A 22,337-nucleotide genomic window follows, 5' to 3' on the forward strand; every position below is an offset into this window, starting at 1 on the left:
CCCAGGATGCCCTTAATTGTCCCTGGCTGTGTGTTTGTCACCTGGGGCCAACTAACCTCCACAGTTTGCACAGAGAGCACACGGGGGCAGTTTCCCTGGGAGATTTTAACTATAACTGCTCATGCTCCTATTCCTCTCTCTGCTCTGTTTCCACCCTTCCATCCACAGGCAGAAGCTTCTATTAAATATCTTCCTGCTCACGGGGTAATCGGATGGGAACATTCATTTTAATCCTAGACAGCGAAACAGTAGAGTTACAGATTACTATGCCACCAGAAATTGCTTATACACCTTCGTTTCCTCCCATGTAATTTCCTGGGAGTTTTAATTTACGGGACCGTTTTTTATTTTTCTCGCCACTTCCCTTGCATCAGGCAGGGTTCCTTCAGCTCCAACAGAGCAGCGTGCCTGTCTGGAGGGGATCAATAACTATTGAGCTATCGCGCTTCCTCCACTTAGACTGTTGAAGCAGCTTCCTTTAATTGCTCTTTCACACTGTAAATACAGCGTGCGGGGAATTTTTTTTTTTTTTCCCTTTGAGGCCGCTCAGTGGGTGAAGGCACACGCGGGTAGGAAGAGCGCAGCTGTCTCACCTGTGATCCATCACACCTCCTCCGCTGCTGGGAACACCCCCGGAGCGCGGGGACACGAGGGGACGCTGCCAAGCCCCCGCGGCCAAAGCGGCCCCAGAACGGTCCCGCAGGGACGATGGCTCGGGGCAGACCCAGAAACCCGCAGGTTAAAACTGATAAGCGAATGCACGTTGGGCACGGGCGGGGGAAAGGGCAGAACGCCCAGCCTGGAGGGTCCGGCTGCTCAGCACCCTCCGCTGCCAGCGATGCCCCGAGGCGGGCGCCAGGCGGGATCCCCCTCCCCCGGCTCCTCGCAGGGGCTGGGGCACAAAGGGGGAACCAGATCCGCGCCGGCGGCGACTCCAGGGAACGGGCAGCGGATCCCCTGGGCGGCTCCTGTCTCAGATGGCGAGGGATGCTCGGGCGCACCGGGCTCCTCCCGGGGATGGGAAGGGATGGATCACCGGGCTCCCCGGGCTCCCCCCGGCCACAGTGAGGGGGACCGGACCCCTCCGTGCCGCTCCCCCCGGGGATGGCGAGGGGGGTTCGGACCCCTGGGGCAGCTTTTCCCGGGGATGGCGAGGGGGGAGCGGGGGTCCCGACCCCTGGGGCAGCTTTTCCCGGGGATGGCGAGGGATGACCGGACGGGCCCCTGGGTGGCTCCCCCGGGGATGGCGAGAGGGGTCCGCGCCCCTCCGGCCGCTTTTCCTGCGCATGGCGAGCGATGGCGGGAGCCCCGGGCGGTCCCTCCCCGGAACGGGTGGGGGGGACCCGATGCCGGGGGCGGCTTTTCCCAGGCACGGCGAGGGAGGAGGGGACCCCCGGGCGGCTCCTCCCGCCGATGGCGAGGGGGGAGCCGAGCTCTGCAGCGTCGTTTCCCGGGCACGGCGAGGGATGCCCGGAGCGCGGCGGTGCCTCCGGGGCTGGGGGGGTTGGCGGCGGCGGCCCCGCCCCCCGCAGGTGCCGGCGCGGCGGGGCCGGGGGTGACGTCAGGCGGGGCGGGCGCGGTGCCGGTGCCGGTCGGGCCATGGCGGAGCCGAGCGCGGCGGCCCCGGTGAGTGCGGCGGCCCCGGCGCTGCCCCCGTGCCCCGGCGGGCGCTGCCGCTGAGCGGGTCCGTGTCCGTGTCGGTGTCCGTGTCGGTGTCCGTGTCCCGTGCGGGACCGCCCGCGGGAGCGTCCCTGGGAGCGGCGCCGGTGTCGCCTCGTCCTTCCCGTGCCCCGGAGCCCCTCGCCCGGAACGGAGGCATTCGAACCGCCGGGAGCGCCGGCGGGCTGCCGGCGAGGGCGAGCGGAGACACCGGCATTGCTGCTCCGCCGCCTCACACGGGCTCGGTGCGTCTTTGTGTGCCCTGTGGGCTCGTTCGGGCGCCGTGCCCTGTCTGTGCGTCCGTGCCTCGCGGCTCTGTCCGTGCCCGAGTGTCTGTGTGCGCCCTGTCTGTCTGCGTCAGTCTGTCCAGGCTCTGTGTGTGCCCTGTCGGTCTGTCTGTCCGTGCCCGTGGGTCTGTCCGTCCGTGCCCGCCGGTCTGTCCGTGCTCGTGTGTGCGCCCTGCCTGTCCGTCCGGGCTGTGTGTGTCTGTATGTGCCCTGTCTGTCTGTCTGTCCTGGCTGTGTGTGTATGTGCCCTGTCTGTCTGTCCTGGCTATGTGTGTCTGTATGTGCCCCGTCAGTCCGGGCGGTGTGTGTCTGTATGTCCCCTGTCAGTCTGTCCGGGCGTGTGTGTCTGTGTGTGCCCTGTCTGTCTGTCTGTCTGTCCGGGCGGTGTGTGTCCGTACGTGCCCCATTTGCCCACACGCTCCCTCTGTGTCCGTTCGTGCCCCGCGAGCCCACGCGTGCTGGGTGTGCCCACGGTCCCCATGGGTCCGTACCTGCCCTGTGAGTCCGTGCGTGCCCCGGGGTGTCCCCATGAGCAGCATCCATCCATGGGCGCCGTGATGGGCTGTACCTGCCCTGTGTGCCCACACGTGCGTGCCCTGTGAACGGGCTCTGTGTGCCACTCGTGCCCCGTGGCCGTGCAGGTCCTGTGTGTCCCACTCGTGCCCCATGGCCGTGCAGGTCCTGTGTGTCCCACTCGTTCCCCATGGCTGTGCAGGTCCCGTGTGTGCCCCACTCGTGCCCCATGGCTGTGCAGGTCCCGTGTGTGCCCCACTCGTGCCCCATGGCCGTGCAGGTCCCGTGTGTGCCCCGTGGCTGTGCATGTCCTGTGTGTCCCACTCGTTCCACATGGCTGCGCAGGTCCCGTGTGTGCCCCACTCGTGCCCCATGGTCGTGCAGGTCCCGTGTGTGTCCCACTCGTGCTCCGTGGTCGTACAGGTCCCGTGTGTGCCCCACTCGTGCCCCGTGGCCGTGCAGGTCCCGTGTGTGTGCCACTCGTGCCATGTGTGTCCCTCCGTGCACACTCGTGGGTTCACCCAGGCAAACCCGGTGTCACTGCCCGGCGGGCGCCCAGAGCCCTTCCCTGTGCCCAGAGAGAGAAGGTTGCTCCTCTGCCTCTGCCCTGCTCCGAGGCAGGCTGCTTTTGCTCTCGGTCAGGTTTATTTCCTCTCAGCTGGGCCAGAGCCTCGGGGGGAGGTGGCAGGTGGTGACAGTCCAGGTTTAATGGCACTGGGACACGCCTGGCTTGTGGGGAAGGTGAGTTTGGCTGGGGACATCCATCCCGGGCTGCTGTGGTGTGAGGAGCAGAAAGGGGGAGACAGACCCCTTTCTGACCCTGGTGTGGCAGTGGCTCTGCTGGGCTGTCCCCACACAGAGGAGCCCTCCCTCCAGCCCGAGGCGTGGCGCTGGGCAGGGGAGAGGCTCCCCGGGCTGCAGAGCTCAGAGCTCGGCCTTCGCTGGGTGTCAGAGGTGCTGGGATGCCTCTGCCAGCCTGGCTGCGTGCCTGGGGACATGGTGGCCACAGGAGGGGATGTCCAGGGTGCAGGGTCCCCCTGTCCAAGCAGCTGGCTCGGTAGTGGACACACAGAGCTCGGCTGCTGCGAGGGATGGGGTCTCTGCAGTCAGCTCTGTACTCCTCACAGTTAATTAGACACGACTAATCCTCTCTGGCGCTGGGAACTTCCAGCAAACCAGAGTGCTTTCCCCTCTCCTGGTCTGAGCAGGATCCCAGCCTCGTACAGGGCGAGGCGAGGCGACAGGGACATCGTTTTGAGCCCCTTGGACACAATCAGGGGTGGCAGCTCAGACCTGCAGTGCCCTGACCTTGCAGTGGATGGACAGGTGTCCGTCAGGGGGAAGGTGACAAGCCCCGTGGAGTTTGGTGGGTGAAGGATTGCAGGGAAAGGGAGGTCAGGACTGTAATGAGGATATTGCAGGAATAAGGGCCAGATCTGGACTTTTGGGGATAAATGTCACACCCAGCCGGTAAGCATCAGCATTCCCCATCCCTACAAAAGAGGAGGGGGCAAAGGGACATGATAATCCCGGTTCCGCTGATGCCCTTGTCCTTGGGAGAGGTGTCAGTGTGTGCCCTGCTCTGGCCTTGGAGCCAAAGCAGAGCCGAGTCGGGCTCACTTGAGGATATGAGTCAGAGGTGGGTTTATCAGTGCAGGGTTAATGGTCGGTGATCTTGGAGGGCTTTTCCAACCTAAACGAGGTTAGAAAAGCCTCCAAAAGCCCTCTCTGGCTGTGATTCATCGCAGTCCTTTCGCTCCTGCAGCTGAGCCCAGGCTGTTAGCAAGGACTGATAAAACCTGCAATCGCAATCCAATGACCCGTGTTCGGAAAGAACGACATTGATCTGGGAACATCCCGCTCTCCAGGCCGAGTCCTCCATGCCGAGGGTCGTGTTTGTCCCTTCTGTACGCCTAGAACAGAGTCCCGAAGGAGCTGGATTAGCTCCCTGCCCTGCTCCTGCCCCCTGGGCTGCCAAAATCTCCAGAGCAGGCATTCAGGGCTGGAATTACCCCTCAGATCTCCAGGCTGCAGGAGCCAACTCGCTTCTGCTCTAGTGGATGCTGTGTGTTTGCCCTTGCTGAGGGGTCTAAAAGGGTCTGTTCCGAGCTGTCCCCCACCGAACAGGGGGGACAGGCACCTCCAAACGAGGCTTGTTTTCCTCCTCGGAAAGCCTCGCATGCAGGCCAGGCAAATGCCTTTCAGGGTGCTGGTTCTGATTTGGATAGCTGAGCTAGAGAGGTCTAAATTTAAGCGAGATGAATCTCACCCGGTGCTTGCAAACCTTGCTTTTCAGACTTTTCGCCTTGATCTTTCCTTTTTTTAGCACGACCCTGCTGTTCTCCTACCACTCAGGACTCTTCCCAGGCACAGAAAATGCTTCTGAAACTTTCCACACGCCCCCCCCCCTGCCAGGTGGGAGGTGTTGCAGAAATGCAACTGCAGGGAAGCATTTGCAGCTCATCCTCCTTGCCGAAGCCCGGGTTAAACAAGCAGCCTGTTAATTTTGTGTTAATGGCTCTGAGCAACGCCGAGTCCCACCCCCCCCCCTCCGCCACCCCTCTCCTCTCTACCTTGTGCCAACATTTAATTGCTCTCACTCTGGAGAGATGCTATCTCCTTTCAAGGTTGAACTTATCTAGTTTTTACTTGCAGTGGTGGGGGGGGGGGGGATGCTGCCGTGTCCTTGTCACGGAGGTCACGCGTCGCTGCCTGCTCCTTGTCCCCTCCACCGCCGCTGCTCGGGAGCCCGAGGGTGCTGTCCCCTCTCACCTCGGGGTTCTTGTGGCACCCTCGGGACGTGGCTGTGTGGCCAGGTGCCCACCTGGGTGCAGCCGTGGGTGTGAGTTCGGTTTTCTGACTCCTCAGGGACGCGTTCCCGCTGCCCCCTCAGGGAACACCCGCTCCTGTGCTGATGCCTTAGGCGGGAGACGCTCCGTGCTCATCCCAAACCTTTCCTGGCCCTGGCAGAGCTCTCTGTCCTGGCCCCATGCATCTCCCTGCCACATAAACCTGTGCTCTGTCCGACTGTGACCTCTCTGAGGTGATTTGGGCCACCAACCAACCAACCAACCATGAGCTACTGCAGCTTTTCGTGTTAGCGATTTACATTTAATATAACCCAGGGAAGGAGTCAGGGATGGGACTGGGCAGTGACACAAATCCCCGAGGAAGGTGCTGGGATGCTGTTTCTGCACGGGCAGCAGCCACACCTGGTGCTGTGTGCAGTTGGTTGCACCTGCTGTGAGATCCATCCTCGGGGTGTTCCGTGCTCTGGAGAAATGTGGGCAAACACTGCGTTGAGGCAATAATAATGCCTTTAGATAGATAATAAGGCTCCTAAATAGATCTAATTCCAGGAAACTCAGCTGGCTGATTGGAATTGTATTTTTAGTCTCCGGTTCGTGTATTTACCTGAAATTTCTGTCCTGCTGCTCTAGCTGGAGCTGACCCCGGGTTGCCTGCTGCTCCTGCCTTTTACCCAAATACTCTGACTGCACAAAGTTTCTGAGTTCCATCAGTTGGTCTGAAAATGCTTTATTTTGGCAGATGCCTGGCAATACTGAAATTTCTGTCTTAAGGGGCCTTAAGGGGTCATTGAGGGGTTTTAAAGAGGTTGCACAGGGGGTTGGTGGGAAAAGCCCTGCTTTGGCACAGTGGGGTGCACATGGCGCTTGATCTGTGGGCTCCCCTGGTCCTCTTTGGCAACAGTTTCATCAGTTTTACTGACGGTACCTAATAGTGAACCTGGCAGATATCTAATTCTCTATTCCTGGCATGCTTAAAAAGTGCCTTATTTTTCAATTAATTCTGTTAGCTGTACAGATTTAATGGATTCCTTTAGAGGTCCCCATCAGTCACCGACACCGGACGTTTCTTTTCCAGTGCCGTTCCTCTCTCCTCCTTTGTGCCTAGAAAGATCACGTTCCCACGCATTTTCCACGTCTCATTCTTGCCAGAATGGCTTTTTCATTATTTAAATCCTGCTGCTTTTCTAGGTTTGTGACTTTTGGGGTCTTTGGTAGAAGCTTGAAGCAGGTTCCTTGCTTTCAGTGATGCCAGCGACTGCTCTGGGCTTTTTTAAATTTGCCCTTTTAAAGTCATACGGCTGCCGCCGTTATTTTGGGCTCGCCGTTCCCGTGAGCAGCAGAGAAGCAGAAAGAAACTATAATAGAAGAAACTATAATAGAAGAAGACTTGCATTAGGCATGGCAGTTCATTTTGGCCTCGTCCCTGTCACGCAGACCTGCTGCCACTCCATGGGCAATTAACGCTGGAACGTGACCCGCTCCTTGTGCCAGCAGCAACTTCTCATCCCAAAGATTTGTGAGCTCCCTGGGTCTGGTAGTGGTTACTCATGAGTTGTTTGCATGGTGGCATTTTTATTTGCCCCCCTGGGTGCGTGGATGTGATGGATGGTGGCAAGGTGTCCCTGTGCACGGAGAAGAGTGAAATTCGGCGCTTGTGGTGTTTGGGTGTCTGACACCGCTGAGGAGGGGGAAATCACATCCTCCACGTGGGGTAGAAATATTTTGGCACACTGAACTCTTCATTTGTGCCTCCTGTTGCTCTCCCAGGTGACCGCAGCACCCCTCAGACCTGGCCAGATGCTGCCAGGCAGTGGCGCCGGCTGGGGCAGCCCAGGCTGGGCTCCCCGAGGGCTCCCCCTGCCCAGCGCCAGGCTGAGATTAAGCACTGATCTCCTTCCAGGGCTTTCCAGGCAGGATTGCCTGGGAGGATTTACAGGAGCCGATTTCAGCCCTGCTGAAAGGTGCCAGGGTGACCTTGCCATCACTCCCTGTCCCCGGGGCTGCGTCAGGAGCCGGACCAGCTCCCACATCTCCCCTCCAAAATCTTCCCCTGGCTGGGAGGCTGCGGGGGCAACTAACGCCGCTTCTTCCTGCAGCACTTTCCACCCGAGCCCAGCCTGTCTTTAAAAAGCAGCCAGCGTGGTTGTGCTTGGAACAGGCGGCTCGGTTTCTATATTATACACAGCGCTCATCTCCGTGGGAGGCCGGGCAGCCCACGCCGCTGCCGCAGCCCGGAGCCCTTCCCGGCTCTTCCCGGCTCCTCGGGGCGTTCCCGGAGGCAGGGGAGGAGCAGGGAGCTCTGCAGAGTGCCTCGTGTGTGCCCCATGCCCCTCGGGGCACAGCTGTCCCCTCCCCGGGCACCGGCCACCTTGTGTCACACACCCTGCCCTTGTGTTCCGAGGCTGCCTCACCTCACCTGCCCTGGCCCTCCAGGTGAGCACCCAGCCCCTGCTGCCCCGGCCCCGCACTGCCTTACCTGCCCTGACCCTCCAGGTGAGCACCCAGCCCCTGCTGCCCCAGCCTGGCTCTGCTCCCAGCCATCCACGGGCACACCAGGTCCCTGTGATCTCCCGCGGGAGTGGCTTGGCCGTGTTTCAGCATCACCTTCAGCCCCTCTGGATTCGGGGAGCAGCAAACCGTCCCCCCCCCCCCCCCGCAAGCTGAGTCCTGTTGGTGTCCATCTGTCCCAGCTGTCTGGGTTATTTGCACAATTTAATTCTTGGCTACACCTGGTTTTACAACGGGATTAATTTAATCGGGCAACTGATACACCTGCAACAATTAGCTATGTAAACCGAGATAAAAGGCCAATCAAATTTCATGGTTTGGAGTGCAGGCTGCTTCCAGCTGGAGGCTTCCTAAGCCCTTCTGAAATCCCTCCCCAGAGGAAGCTCTGCAGGTCATCTCCAGCCCCGAGCGAGGCTTGTTCCTCTGTGAAATGTGCGAAATGGGGCTGGGGAATGCAGCAATGAGCCAGGGAGGCTGAGCCTTGAAATGGGGCCGGGGAATGCAGCAATGTTCAGGGAGACTGAGCCTTGAAATGGGGCCAGGGAATGCAGCAATGTTCAGGGGAGGCTGAGCCTTGGGGACAAGGCTGCTCCCCCTGCCCACCTCTGGCTCTGGGATGATGCCCGGGGGTGTTCCTGGCCCCGAGTGAGGTTTGTCCCTCTGTGAAATGAGCAAAATGGGGCTGGGGAATGCAGCAATGTTCAGGGAGACTGAGCCTTGAAATGGGGCCAGGGAATGCACAATGTTCAGGGTAGGCTGAGCCTTGGGGACAAGGCTGCTCCCCCTGCCCACCTCTGGCTCTGGGATGATGCCCAGGGGTGGTCTCAGCCCCGGCCAGGTGCTCTGAGGGCAGGACCAGGTTTGAGCCAGGCTGGAAATCCCCCTGTGCTGTGCGGGCTCTGTGCTACACTGAGTGAGCATGGAAAGTTCTGAACCATCACAAAGCGCCTTTGGGTAGAGGTAAATTAAAGGTAAATTAAACCTTTTCCAGTAAAGGTAAATTAAACCCTTTCCCTGCTGTGAGGGGGCAGGGCTGGGAATGCTGGTGTGGAAATAGGTCCCGGCTCAAAATGACTGCAAGGACAGAGGGTAGGCGCTGGGCTTCTCGGGATGGGATCCATCTGGGACTGCTTCCAGTTAAAATGAGATCAAGGAGAATGGGATGAGGGAAAAAACAGGCAGATATCTGTGCACTTTGTGGGGATTGCAGCGTGAAGCCTTGGGCTGGGCTCAGTGCTGGGCTCCTCTCCCCGCTCCCCACGGTGCCCAGAAAGGTTGGTTTGCTCCTGGCTTTGTTCCAGGTTGCTGTGGCTGTAATTCCCACCCTGCATTCCAGGAATGGTGCTGGGATGGGCGGGTGAGGAAGGGGCTGCACCTCTGGGGGTCAGAGCTGTGGTCCTGGGACCTGAGCCGGGCCCCTGGGCCAGGGAAATTCATCGGGTCATGGATGTGCTGGAGCTCCTCAGGTCTGAGCCAGGGGGAATCCTGGCCAGAGGATGGCTGGGAGAGCTGGGGCTGTTGAGCTGCACAAGAGAAGGCTCCAGGGACACCTCAGAGCCCCTGCCAGGGCTCCAGGGGCTCCAGCAGAGCTGCCCAGGGACTGGGGACAAGGCCTGCAGGGACAGCAGCCAGGCCATGGCTCCCAGTGCCAGAGGGCAGGCACAGATTTTGGGCTCTTGGCAATTAGGAATTGCTGGCTGGGAGGGTGGGCAGGCCCTGGCCCAGGGTGCCCAGAGCAGCTGGGGCTGCCCCTGGATCCCTGGCAGTGTCCCAGGCCAGGCTGGATGGGGCTTGGAGCAGCCTGGGACAGTGGAAGGTGTCCCTGCCATGGCAGGGGGTGGGACTGGATGGGCTTTGAGGTCTGTTCCTCCCTAAGCCATTCTGGAGTTCTGTCACTGGTTTGCATTTCTCTTACAAGCATTGGATCTGACCTGTACTCAGGCACCTGTACCCAGGAGACTATTTCAGATAATTTTAGAACTGCAGTTCTTTTGCTCTCTGGGAATTCTCCTTTCTCCTTAGTTTTTTGTCTGTTTATTTTTATTTTTTTTTTTCAATGCGAGGTTGTATCAACTTGAGAAAGGCTTTATCCAGAGCTTGCAATGAGCTGCCCAGGCTTAGCTCCCTTCCCTACAACCTCCCAGGCTGAGCGAGGCCAAGTGCAGAAACACCATAAATTAGAAACAATGACGTGTTCCAAGCGAGGCAGTGAGCAGGCAAGGCCTGTCCTCGTGCCCAGGAGAGCTGGGAGCCTGGAATGGTGGCCAGGGAGCCGTTCCTGGGGGAGCCAGAGAGGGAACTCCTGGGAAGCAGAAATGCCTGTGGGATGGAGAGGGGTCTTGCAGCTCCTGGAGTCACTGCTGGGCTGAAAGGGGCTCTGGGGCCAGCTGTGCATCCAGCTGTGCTGCAGCTCTGGGGCCAGCTGTGCATCCAGCTGTGCTGCAGCTCTGGGGCCAGCTGTGCGTGCAGCTGTGCTAGCACAGGGCTGGGGGTGTGCTCCTCTCTCCCTCACACCTGTGCCACCAAACCCTAAACTTCAGGGAGCTACATTTCAGTACGAAATTGTCATTTCTCCTTTTTCCCCCCCAGGCTCACTCTACAGCTGATGCCAGCTTTGGGTGCTTCAGTGGGAGAGTCAAGGAAATGTGAAATTGGGTGAGACTCCTTTGGGAAAACGAAGTCGGAGTGTTCCATGAAGGGTCGAGATGAGCACGGTGCCATCTCTGGGTCATCTCCCTTCTGCTTGAGCAAGGGGCAGGGAAGTCCCAAAGGGCATCTTGATGGGCTTTATACTTGCCAGAAAATCCATTTTTGATATTCCTGACTGAGGGATTCCGAACTTTGCCAGGCAGAGGCTTGTCCCACCTGTTTGGAAAGGACACAAAACCACCAAGGGTGAGGAGGCAGCCTCACCTGCCCCCAGAATCCCTGATGGCCACACCTGCTCCCAAAATCCCTGCTGGCCACACCTGCCCCAAAATCCCTCCTGGTCATACCTGCCCCCAAAATCCCTCCTGGCCGTATCTGCTCCCAAAATCTCTGCTCCCAAAATCCCTGCTGGCCACATCTGCTCCCAAAATCCCTGCTGGATCACAGCGCTCCAGCAGCTCCTTATCTCCTGTGTTTGCAGGCAAGTCTGCTCTCCAGAAAGGCATTTAGGGTCTTTGTCTCCCTGAGTCATTATGAGCGCCCTCCCCATACTCTTCTGTTAAAGATGGGTCTAAGGTTACAAAAAAATCCCAAATCTCTGAGCTGGAAAGCAGATTGCTGTCTGCTGCAAACACAGGGCGTGTTGTGGAAAAGAGAAGCAGCTGGGAGGAAATCTCGATTGTAATAACACTTGCAGGATCTTTTCAGGACATGAGGGTGCTGTGTGTTCCAGCAGACCCCAGGATCTGCCAGGATCAGAGCCGTGGCTGAGCAGACAGGGAGGAGAATGCCACAGCAAGGTTTGGGAAGCTCACTGCTCCCTGTGGAGGAGCCTGGGTTTGTGCTTGTGCTCATCCCAAAGTTTGGGAAGCTCATTTTTCACCTGGGTTGGTGTTTGTGCCCATCTCACCTTTCTCCTGAGGCTGAGGGCTCCAGGCAGCCCCACTGACCCCGGGGAGGCTGTGGGGTGATGCTGACACTGGACACCACCTGGAGACCCCAAATCTCCCAAGGTTTTTGCCTCACAGCCTGGAATCTAAGCTCATTTCCGACTCTGACCTCCTTTATCTGAATAAATCTCACGTGCCTGCTACTACTCAGACAGCAAAAATAATCTTTGCTGCTGCTGTGATATGTGTGTCAGCTTTTCTTCATCGCAGCAAAGTGTGCTGTAAGAGCTGCAAAATGCTTCGGAAACATGAGGATTTTTTAAGCAACAGAAATTGAAAGGGGAGGGAAAAAAAAGTGAATCTCTGGGACTTAGAAACCAAACCCCTCAGCCAGGTTTCCCTGGCACAATTCCTTTTGCAAAATGGTCTTGTTGCTGCCCACTGGAGCCAAATGGGAAGGAAGGGATTAAAGCTGTGAGACTGCTCCGTCCTGATGGCTCTTTCACAGTCCTGGGCAGAGCAGAAGGGACATTTCAGAGCAATACTTAGCTAAATAAATGCTGGGCACCATGGGGTCTGGAGCCCGAGCCTGATTGCGTTGCTCTCAGCGAGGCCGTGCTCTAAGCCTGCATTTAAACCACCAGGTCAGGGAGCAGAGCAGATCCCCCAAAAACCAGCAGCAGCAGCTCCCTCCCAGCTGTGCTGTGAGTGCTGCCCTGCTCCATCCTCCCTTCTGGGCTGCAGTCTGGGTGGGAGCAGGGTCACTCTGGCTCGGGTGATCCTTGTGAGGCTGGCAGCGGGCAGGGAGCACTGGGCTGTACGAGCAATGCGGGCGGCACGGTGGGGACAGACAGAGAGCAGAGATCTCTGCAGCCAGGTCAGGAAATTGGGGTTCATTGCAGAGGGCCTGGGTGCAGGGCCCTGCTGGGAGCTGCCAGGACAGCTCAGAGCAGGCCTGAGAGAAGAGAGGGGCAGAGAGGATGAGAGGGTGAGAGAGTAAAAGCATAAGAGAGTAAAAGGCAAGAGCTGAGAGACAAGAGGTGAGAGCTAAGAGCATAGAAAAGTAAGAGAGAGAAGTCCCCGTTACAATACCATAAATCATCTCCTGTGTTGAATATTCTGATTCTCACTAACCAAAGATACAAATCGTACAGCATTTACATACAGCCTATAGGAATCACTACATTACCATACTCTGCTACATTTTAAACCCCAAAAACTCCTCTTTGGGCCCCTTCTGCCAAGCTGGCAGGGTCTGCTCTGGCCCTTGATCTGTCTGCAAGCAGAGGGTGTTGTTCCATCAAAAGGGGATCACCTTCAGCTGGCCACACCATTGTTTTCCAGTTGTTCAGTAACTGAGGGATCTCAAAGCTTGCTTTCATTTCAATCTCACTTATAGTTTCCATATTCTCCAAATCTTTTGCCAGACAATCATATCTATAAGGCTTTTCTGTTTCATCTTGCCCAACACTGGGCTGTGATTCCCTGGGGGATCTTTGGGCTCTGAGACCTCTGCCCACCTCCTGCCTGGGTCCTGCTCTTCACCAAAAGGGTGGTGGTGGTGGAGCGTTTCTCCTGCTGAGCCAGCCTGGACACAAAGTGCTGTGTGTGCAGGGATGAGGGAGAACCCAGGACTGACAGGCTGAAAGGAGCAGCAAAAGCTGGCAGGGATTTTTGGTGGGTTGCACCCCTGCCGTGGGCATTGGTGTGTTAGGGCTTGATCCCCAGTGCAAGCACACAGCAGAGGCACTCGGGCAAAGGGAAGAGAGAAACAAAGAGATGGATTAAAAAAGAAAAGAGAGAGAGAGAGAGACAGAAGAAGAGAGAGATCACCAGTCCTGACTCCAGTGTGGATCCAGCTGATGGGACGTCCTGGGACCCTGGGCTTTGTGGGGCACATTTAAATCTTCCACTCTCTGGGGAGAAGTTTCCCACTTTTTGTGCAAGTCAGTTCTCATTCACAGTGGTTCTTTCAGGCCTTTCTGGAAATGGGTTGGAGGCTTTGGGGTCTTGGACGGGCTCAGAGTTCCCCCCTGCAGTGCTCAGCCCTTCTGGCCCTGTCCCTGTCCCTGTGCCAGGCCAGGCTGTGCTTTCCTGCAGGAGCCACAACCAGGAGGTTTGTCCCTAAAACACTGCCCTGCTCCCACATGGCCCCTTCTCCAGCCACATCCTGGTCTTCCTCAGGTGTGTTTCTACCAAGTCCTTGTTTGTTATTCCTGAAAACCCTTGGCTGGCTCCACACCATGCAGCTGTTGGTGTTTGGGACATGCACATTAGCCTCTCACCTGCTGGGATTCTGCCCTGGGCAGTGGCTGAGGAGCACAAACCACGGTGGGACAGAACTTCCAGGGCTCTGGGGGACTCTGGTGCAGGGGTCACGCTCTGAATTTTGTTGTCCTGGTTTTAAGGCTCTCTTGGCCTGAGGAATGTGAGCTTGAGGGCGGCCTGAGCTGTGCCTGGCAGCAACCTGGGTGTCCCGGGACAGCCTGGGTATTTAGGACAGCCTGGGTGCCTGTCCCAGGATAGCCTGGGTGTTTAGGACAGCCTGGGTGTTTAGGACAGCCTGGATGTCTGTCCCAGGACAGCCTGGGTGCCTGTCCCAGGACAGCCTGGGTGTTTAGGACAGCCTGGGTGTCTGTCCCAGGACAGCCTGGGTGTTTAGGACAGCCTGGGTGTTTAGGACAGCCTGGATGTCTGTCCCAGGACAGCCTGGGTGCCTGTCCCAGGACAGCCTGGGTGTTTAGGACAGCCTGGGTGCCTGTCCCAGGACAGCCTGGGTGTTTAGGACAGCCTGGGTGCCTGTCCCAGGACAGCCTGGGTGTTTAGGACAGCCTGGGTGCCTGCACAGGAGCCCATGGTGGAGCCAACCCAGCAGAGCCCAGCCTGGTCCCTGTTGCAGGGGAGCTGGGGGAGTGGCTGGATGTGCTTCCTCCCTCACCACGACCCCATTAAAATTTAAGGGTTAAAGTGGGAGTAGTGAAAGAGAATTTTCTATTTAAGGCTTTTAATTAATTTTTACCTCCAGCTTTAGCTGGAGTTTGTGCAAACCGCTGGCAAGGCAATTAAAGTGGCTTTTTAATGGGTTATTTTTGTCGCTTCACCATGGTGGGAGCTGAAGATCCCAGGCTGTGAGCTGCCTGGGGTAGGGGCCATCCCTTTGCTGTGCTGCTCTGATGTTTGATCCCTATTTGGGTTTTATTCACCAGCCCTGGCTGAGTCACAACGAGAGGGAGAAGGTGCAGGGATACGGCTGGATGGAACATGGGGAGCAAAATATCCAGGCTGCAGTTCCCCCAAGGCTTCCAGGCTGGATCCATCCTGGAAAGGAAGAGTACAGGACTTTGGAAGATGAAGCGTGCAGTTTGTTTTGGATGGTCGATGGGTGTTTTGTAGGAGTAAGCTCCGAGGACAAAAAGCAGTGAAAAAAACCTGATTGCCTGAGAGTTCCTCTCAAATCCTGAGGGCTGCGGGGAGCAGATGAGGGTGGGTGTGAGGGTGTGGCATTTCCTGGGTGAGGATGTGATGCCTGCAGAGCAGCCCTGTCCCTCCAGGTGCAGGCTGGCACCCCCATCCTGCGTGGGACAGAGCCTCAGGTACCACCTGGCGAGGGATGCCAGGGAGTCCAATTTCAGACTTGTTTTGGGGACATTTTCCCGGGGGCTCTGTCCCTCCAGGTGAAGGCTGGCACCCCCGCCCTGCGTGGGACAGAGCTGCAGGTCCCACCTGGTGAAGGATGGTGCCAGGAGTCCAATTTCAGACTTGTTCTGGGAACATTCTCCTGGGGACCCTGCTCCTCCAGGTGAAGGCTGGCACCCCTGCCCTGCATGGGACAGAGCCGCAGGTCCCACCTGGTGAGGGATGCCAGGGAGTCCAATTTCAGACTTGTTTTGGGGACATTTTCCTGGGGGCCCTGCTCCTCCAGGTGGGACAGAGCTGCAGGTCCCACTCCCTCCCAGGCCAGGGAGTCCAATTTCAGACTTGTTTTGGGGACATTTTCCTGGGGGCCATGTCCCTCCAGGTCAAGGCTGGCACCCCCGCCCTGCGTGGGACAGAGCTGCAGGTCCCACCTGGTGATGGATGGTGCCAGGAGTCCAATTTCAGACTTGTTTTGGGGACATTTTCCTGGGAGCTCCCCTGTGCCGGCAGAGAGAGGGCTTGGGGCCTGTCGGCTCTGTGGGAGTGCAGGTGCCCCGAGGGGACCCTGCACCCCTGTTTATCCTGGGTCAGCCTGGCCTCCTTGGCATTCCTGCCACAGTGCATCCTCTGCTCCTGCTCCTCTCCAGCCCTGAGCCCATCCCACAGCCCAGCACGGGGGGAACGCAGGCCTCGATGGATTTCAGCGCCGCTCGGCCGAGGGAGGCCAGGGGTGGGCCTGTTTCCCTCTGCAGGGACCAGTCGTTCAGCTCCTGCCCGCATTGACACACCTCTGCTGCCTTGTGATCCCCCTCTCCCAGGTTATTTGGAGAAATGCTTTCTAAAAATAGCTTCCTGGTTTTTCCGGTATTATCCCGTACAGCCCCAAGATCCTGCCTGGAAAGGCAGCCTGCCTCATTGATGTTTCCTTAAAGTGCAGCTAATCCATGTAATCTCATTATAGTAGTAGGTGATTATACTGACAGCAAGCTTTAGCAGTGCTCCAGCAAAGCCCTTTATTCCCTGTCTGTTATGTGGGTGGCTAAAAGTCGCTGGGAGCACGTTTTGGGTTTGGTCAGTATATTTTAGGGGCAGGACCTACGATATTTTTGTTTTGATTCCCTAGGAGATGTCCTGCTCTGTTTGTGACGATGCCAGCGCGTTTTTGCCCCTGTCCCTCAGCTTTGCTGGCACCCCATGGCTGTGCAGCAGGGTCTGCCAAAATCACTGGGCAGCATTAAAGCAGCAGGGACGGTTTCTTACAGCAGAGTAGGCGAGGGGGAGCTTTGCCACGTGTCCTGTGGGATTCCTGCTGTCCCTGTGTGCAGCCCCTCTCCCTAGGGAATCAGCCTGAGGAAAAGGTGGATTTTGGGGTGCTGAGTGATGCCTCCCCGCCCTGGGAGGACCTGCCCAGCTTCCCCAGGCAGGCTGGACGTGTGGAAAGCTGGCTGAGCGAGGAGCAGCAGGAGTTTGGGCTGGGAAAGCGGCTCCAGGGAGAGGGCAGATCCCAGGAGAGGCTCCGTGTGCTCGGGTCGAGGGTTGGCTGAAGTGGCCAAGCCCTGCTGTGGTTCCTGTGCCCTGCTGCATCTGGGCAGTGCTGGGGTCCTGCTGGTCCTCCCCAGGGCCTGGGCAGCCTTGGCTGGGCAGCGTGGGGTGCAGGGCTGAATGTGCTTGGCCCTGGCTGTGCTCAGTTCTGGCTCTGCTTGGTGCTGGTTCTGCTTGGTGCTGGCTCTGCTCGGTTCTGGCCCTGCGCGGTTCTGGCCCTGCTCGGTTCTGGCCCTGCTCAGTTCTGGCTCTGCTTGGCCCTGGCTCTGCTTGGTGCTGGCTCTGCTTGGTTCTGGCTCTTCTTGGGTCTGGCTCTGCTCGGTTCTGGCTCTGCTTGGTGGCCTTGCCCCATCATCATCAAGTCTCAGAATACCCTGAGCTGGAAGGGACCCACCAGGATCACCCTTGGGGGTGGATCAGAGCCGCGGCTGAGCAGACAGGGAGGAGAACGCCACAGCAAGGTTTGGGAAGCTCACTGCTCCCCGTGGAGGAGCCTGGGCTGGGGCTTGTGCCCATCCCAAAGTTTGGAAAGCTCACTGCTCCCCGTGGAGGAGCCTGGGTTGGTGCTCGTGCCCATCCCAAAGTTTGGGAAGCTCACTGCTCCCCGTGGAGGAACAATGAGCTGGATCACCAGCTGGACAGGAGGCCCAGCTCCTGCCCTGCACAGACCCCCAGCAATCCCACCCTGAGCATCTCTGGCAGTGCTGCCCAAAGGCTCCTGGAGCTCTGGCAGCCTCGGGGCCGTGCCCATTCCCTGGGGAGCCTGGGCAGTGCCAGCACCCTCTGGGGAAGAGGCTTTCCCTGATATCCAACCTAAACCTCCCAACACAGCTCCAGCCGTGCCCTGGTGCTGTCCCTGTCACCCCTGAAGGCAGATCAGTGTCTGCCCCTCCCACGGGAGCTGTACCTGCAGCGAGCTCTCCCCTCAGTCTCCTCCACCCAAATGTGCCAGGTGTCCTCAGCTGCTCCTCACGTGGCCTCTCCAGACCCTTCCCTACCCCTGTGTCCCTCCTTTCGACCCTCTCAGGCAGCTTTAGATCCTCCTCACGCTGTGGCAGCCCCAGTGCAGAGCAGTGGTGTCCCTGATGTCCCCAGGACAGGACAGGGCTGTCCCCCTGGCTCGGGGCATGCTGGCTCAGATCCAGCAGGTCCCCACTTTTGCCTGGCTGGGTGTGTGGTGTTTCACCCCACAGACACTTTTGGCAGGCTGGGTGTGTGGTGTTTCACCCCACAGACACTTTTGGCTGGCTGGGTGCTGCAGCTGGGCACTGCAGACAAGTCCAGGCCTGCAGGAACTCTGGTGGTGCTGGGATGGAGCTTCCCCCATAACAGGGGCTGCCCCTCAGGTTTCCCTCTGTGGAGAAGCTTTAAGGTGATGGTGAAGGAAAGGAGTCGGTTCTGATGGAGGGTTTGGATCCAGAGCTTTATTCTGGCCTCTGAATGCAGCACCAGCTCCAACAGAACTCCCTGAGCCCGTGGTTGCTGCTCCTTTGAACCCCGGGGAGAGGGGCAGGGAAGGGGCAGGAATCCCACCAGCCAGGTACAGGAGGGGAGGGACAAAGGGACAAAGGACACCTGGATGGCCCAATGCCCCCCAGGGGTATAGAGGGCATCCTTTGGATCTGCCAATCACTCGAGGCCCTTCTGGAATGCCAGGATTGACAGACAGTGCTGGGAGGGGTCAGGGAGGGAAAGGAGAGGTGACTGACACACCTGGGGGGGAATTGTCAGGGGAGGGACCCAGGTTCTGGGGTAAACCTTGCAATCAGCAGCAAGCAGGCAGGGTGGAACTCTTTTCCAGGCGGTTTGAGCAGACAAATGTGGGTATTTCCCCTCTCCATGAAGCCCCTCTTTGCTGTTTGCCCACGCTGAGCGTGCAGATCTGTGAGCAATGCAGCCCCGAGCGAGCTGGGTGAGATCCGCCAGCCATCAGAGGGATTAGAGGGGAGGCGCAGCGCGGCGGTGCAGGCGCTCCTGAGCCATCCCAGAGCAGTGTTTGGAGAGGACAGGGCTCTCTCTCTCTGCAGAGATACCTATCTCTGGGGCCCGTGGAGGGTTGGAGGAGCCGCTCTGCCATCGCTCTGCCTTGCTGGCACATGCTGCACATACCTCCTTTGGGGCAAATTCCTCGCGCAGGCTTCTCAGAGACAGTAAGAAAACCCTCTAGGGCTGTTTCTGTGTGTTTTTCAAAAAAATATTTTTTTAATATCCATCCTGCTTTTGCTTATCTTTGTCCAGCCCCTCCAGTGATAACACAGGCAAAGCCCTGACCGTGGCGTCCCGGGGAGGAAAGGCTCAGCTCTCTGACACAGCACCGGCTCAGAGTGGATTTTAATCTCTTTTTTTTCTGGAAGAAAAGGCTGTAGGTGCCAAACCAAAAGGGCAAAGTGATTTGCCCCCGTGAGGTATCATGTTTCTGCTCTGATTTATGGTGAGGGGAGAGGCTTCTGAGTCATCCGTTCCAGGAACTGCTTTATTTTGGTAACAGAGATAATTCTGCTGGTTTTAAATCAATGTGGTGTCAGTCAGCAAAAGTGTGGGATGGGAACCACAGCTGGCAGGGATGGGGATCACCTGGGACTGGGGCTGGGGCTGGGAATGATCAGGGACAGGAAATGGGGCTGGGGATGATGAGGGACAGGGGCTGGGGCTGGGGCTGACCAGGGACTGGGACTGGGGCTGGGACCAACCAGGACTGACCAGGGACTGGGACTGACCAGGGACAGGGGCTGGGACTGACCAGGGAGAGGGATGGGGGCTGCCAAGGGACTGGGGGCTGACCAGGGGCTAGGGCTGGGGCTGACCATGGACAGGGGCTGGGACTGACCAGGGACTGGGACTGACCAGGGACAGGGACTGGGACTGACCAGGGACTGGGACTGACCAGGGACAGGGACTGGGGCTGACCAGGGAGAGGGACTGGGGCTGACCAGGGACTGGGACTGGGGCTGACCAGGGAGAGGGACTGGGACTGACCAGGGACTGGGACTGGGACTGACCAGGGAGAGGGACTGGGGCTGACCAGGGACTGGGACTGGGACTGACCAGGGAGAGGGACTGGGGCTGACCAGGGACAGGGGCTGGGGCTGACCAGGGAGAGGGACTGGGACTGACCAGGGACTGGGACTGGGGCTGACCAGGGACTGGGACTGGGACTGACCAGGGACTGGGACTGGGGCTGACCAGGGACAGGGACTGGGGCTGACCAGGGACTGGGACTGACCAGGGGCAGTGGCCGGCAGTGGGGCGGCCCTGCTGGCCCCAGGCAGGCCCGGCCTGTTTGTTCAGGCTCTGTCTGTCTGTCTGTCTGCAGGCAGAGCAGTCTCAGTGCTGTGTCCCACGGGGAGCGGGGCCTGTCCCCTGTCTGGGCCCTGCTCGGCCCCTGCACAGCTCAGTGGCCAGGCTGGCCCCTGCTCAGGACACAGGGCTGGCTTTCCCACACTGCCCAAAGAGTGTCAGCAAGTTCTCCTTTGTTTTCTGTTCTTTCTCTGAGCTAACGAGCGTTCTCTGATTTTCCTTTCTCCTTTTATTTTTTTTCCTCACAGTGTATTTTGGCCTGTCCACAATTGCCCTAGCTGCTCAGGAGGGGGAGAATTCCTGTTTCCCTGAGTCAGGTTTGGGCAGCAGAGCTGGCTTTGCAGGGCTGGGTGATGCTGCCCTGCTTGCTCACAGTGCATGGGTTTTCCCATGTGTGTTTCACTGCTGGTCACGCCTGGATTTGGGGTCATTTTGTGCTGTTTCCCTTGGGTTTGGGAGTACCCCTTTTCCCCCTCTTGAGGATTTTGCCCTCCTGTGACATGCTGATGATGCCTTCTGGCTTTTGGCTGGCAGAAACTCATCTTGCTGATGAGTTCCTGTGTGGCTCCTGGCAGCAAAGGCATTTAGATAAGTGGTGTTTTGAGGGGAGCAGGAACACCATCCCCCCCTGGGCAGCCTGGGGGGCTGTTTCCAGGGCACAGCTGGTTCTGACACAGCCCCAGAGCCCCCAGCTGGCTGTCACACAGCCCCCAGAGCCCTCAGGGTCCCTGGGAGGGCCAGGGCAGAGTGTCCCTGCTGGACACCCCAGCACAGGGGACACGCAGCACAGCAGCGTCCCTTGTTCCTCAGTATCCCTCAAAGCTGAGCAGCTCATTGCCCTGTGACGGCACCCAGAGCCCCCCAAGCCCTGTGAGGCCACTCAGAGCCCCCCCAAGGGCACCCAGAGCCCACCCAGAGCCCCCCAAGGGCACCCAGTGCCCCCCAAGCCCTGTGAGGGCTCCCCAAGCCCTCAGAGGATGGAGGCAGAGCAAATCCCAGCACAAATCCCAGCACAAATCCCAGCACAAATCCCAGCAGCATCATCAGGGCAAACACTGCCCTGGCACACAGGAGAGAGACAGGAAGGATAGAAAAATGAAAGAAAAGTTCTAAATTCTTCCCCCATCTCTGTATTTTATGGCACTGAGGGTGCCCATCATAAAATCCCTGCCTCTGCGGCAGCTGCTGGAGCTGCCCCAGTGAAAGAGCGAGTGAGAGGTGAATTGAATCTGTGAAATGCACCCAGTGTTCATTGGGAGGAGCAGCTCCACATCTCCTGCATTATTCCCAAATTCAGAGTGGTTTGGTTTTTAATTGGGTGGTTTAACTCTCTGTAGGAGCTCCCCCTGGTCCTTTCCTGGTCCCTGCTGTGTCCACCTGTGCCCAGTGGCTGCAGGGCAGGTGCTGGCACCACGGGGCTCTGTTCCCTCAGCTGTGGGCTTGCTGATGGCCATGACGGATATTTATATCATAATTTATTTATTAATTAGGCGATCCACGGCCTGCACCGTTGGTGTGAGCCCTCTGGGGGCAACCCAGAGCCTTCCCCTCTTCCAGCTGGGACTGACAGCAACTGGGACAGGGGCTGGGAGTGAAGTTAGCACTCCCTCAGAGCCCTCGGAACTGGTTTGCTCTGCTGTCCCTGTGGAGCACACAGAGCAGGCTGGGTTTGATCCCTGCGGCTGGTGTCCCCTTGTTCTGCTGTCCCTCTGGAGCACAGAGAACAGGCTGGGTGCCTCCCTGTGTCAGCAGGATGGGTTTGATCCCTGGTGTCCCTGTGTTCTGCTGTCCCTCTGGGGCACACACAGAGCAGGCTGGGTTTGATCCCTGCGGCTGGTGTCCCCTTGTTCTGCTGTCCCTGTGGAGCACACACAGACCAGGCTGGGTTTGTGAGCAGGGTGGGTTGGTGTCAGCAGGGTGGGTTGGTGAGCAGGGTGGGTTTGTGAGCAGGGTGGGTTGGTGAGTAGGCTGGGTTGCTGTCAGCAGGGTGGGTTGGTGTCAGCAGGGTGGGTGGTGTCAGCAGGGTGGGTTGGTGTCAGCAGGGTGGGTTGGTGAGCAGGCTGGGTTGCTGTCAGCAGGGTGGGTTGGTGAGCAGGCTGAGTTTGTGAGTAGGCTGGGTTGGTGTCAGCAGGGTGGGTTTGCTCCCTGCACATCCCTCTGGTGCTCCCAGGCTCTGTCAGTGCTGTCTCCCTGCCCGCTGTGCTGCAGGAGCTGCTGGCCCTGCCCTGCTGCAGCTCCCCTGAGGCTCCTGCTGGATTTGGCTCCCTGGGTGGATACCAGAGCTGGGCTGAGCAGCCTGACAGCTGCTGGGCTCTGCTCTGCAGCTCCACAGCCGCTGAGCACCTTCCCTGTGCGATGCTGGGAGCGGCAGCAGCGCTCATTAGGAAATTAACACTTGCTCATTAGAGCAGCCAGGGCCGCACAGCAGAGATGGGGCTGCTGGTGACATTTCCCTGGGGCTGCTGGGGACTGTCAGGAGCCAGGTGTGGTCTGGAGAATGGGGAAGAGCAGGGAAACCACCGCTGTGGCCTTCCCTGGGGGGCTGC

The 22,337-nt window shown here is 58.5% G+C and overlaps 1 protein-coding gene across 1 annotated transcript in view; it reads left to right on the top strand.

Annotated features, from left to right (window-relative positions):
- Positions 1-1,492: 1,492 nt before the first annotated feature.
- Positions 1,493-22,337, top strand: part of MAPK4 (mitogen-activated protein kinase 4) — a 55,314-nt gene continuing 34,469 nt past the window's right edge. Inside the window, exon 1 of the mRNA XM_071425875.1 lies at positions 1,493-1,626. The gene's annotated coding sequence lies outside the window, so the exon portion shown is untranslated. The remainder of the gene's footprint in view (positions 1,627-22,337) is intronic.

Source organism: Agelaius tricolor, unplaced genomic scaffold, assembly GCF_023055355.1.
Source record: "Agelaius tricolor isolate 1412-34295 unplaced genomic scaffold, bAgeTri1.0.p SCAF_4, whole genome shotgun sequence".
In the NCBI taxonomy this organism is placed as follows: Eukaryota; Metazoa; Chordata; class Aves; order Passeriformes; family Icteridae; genus Agelaius; species Agelaius tricolor.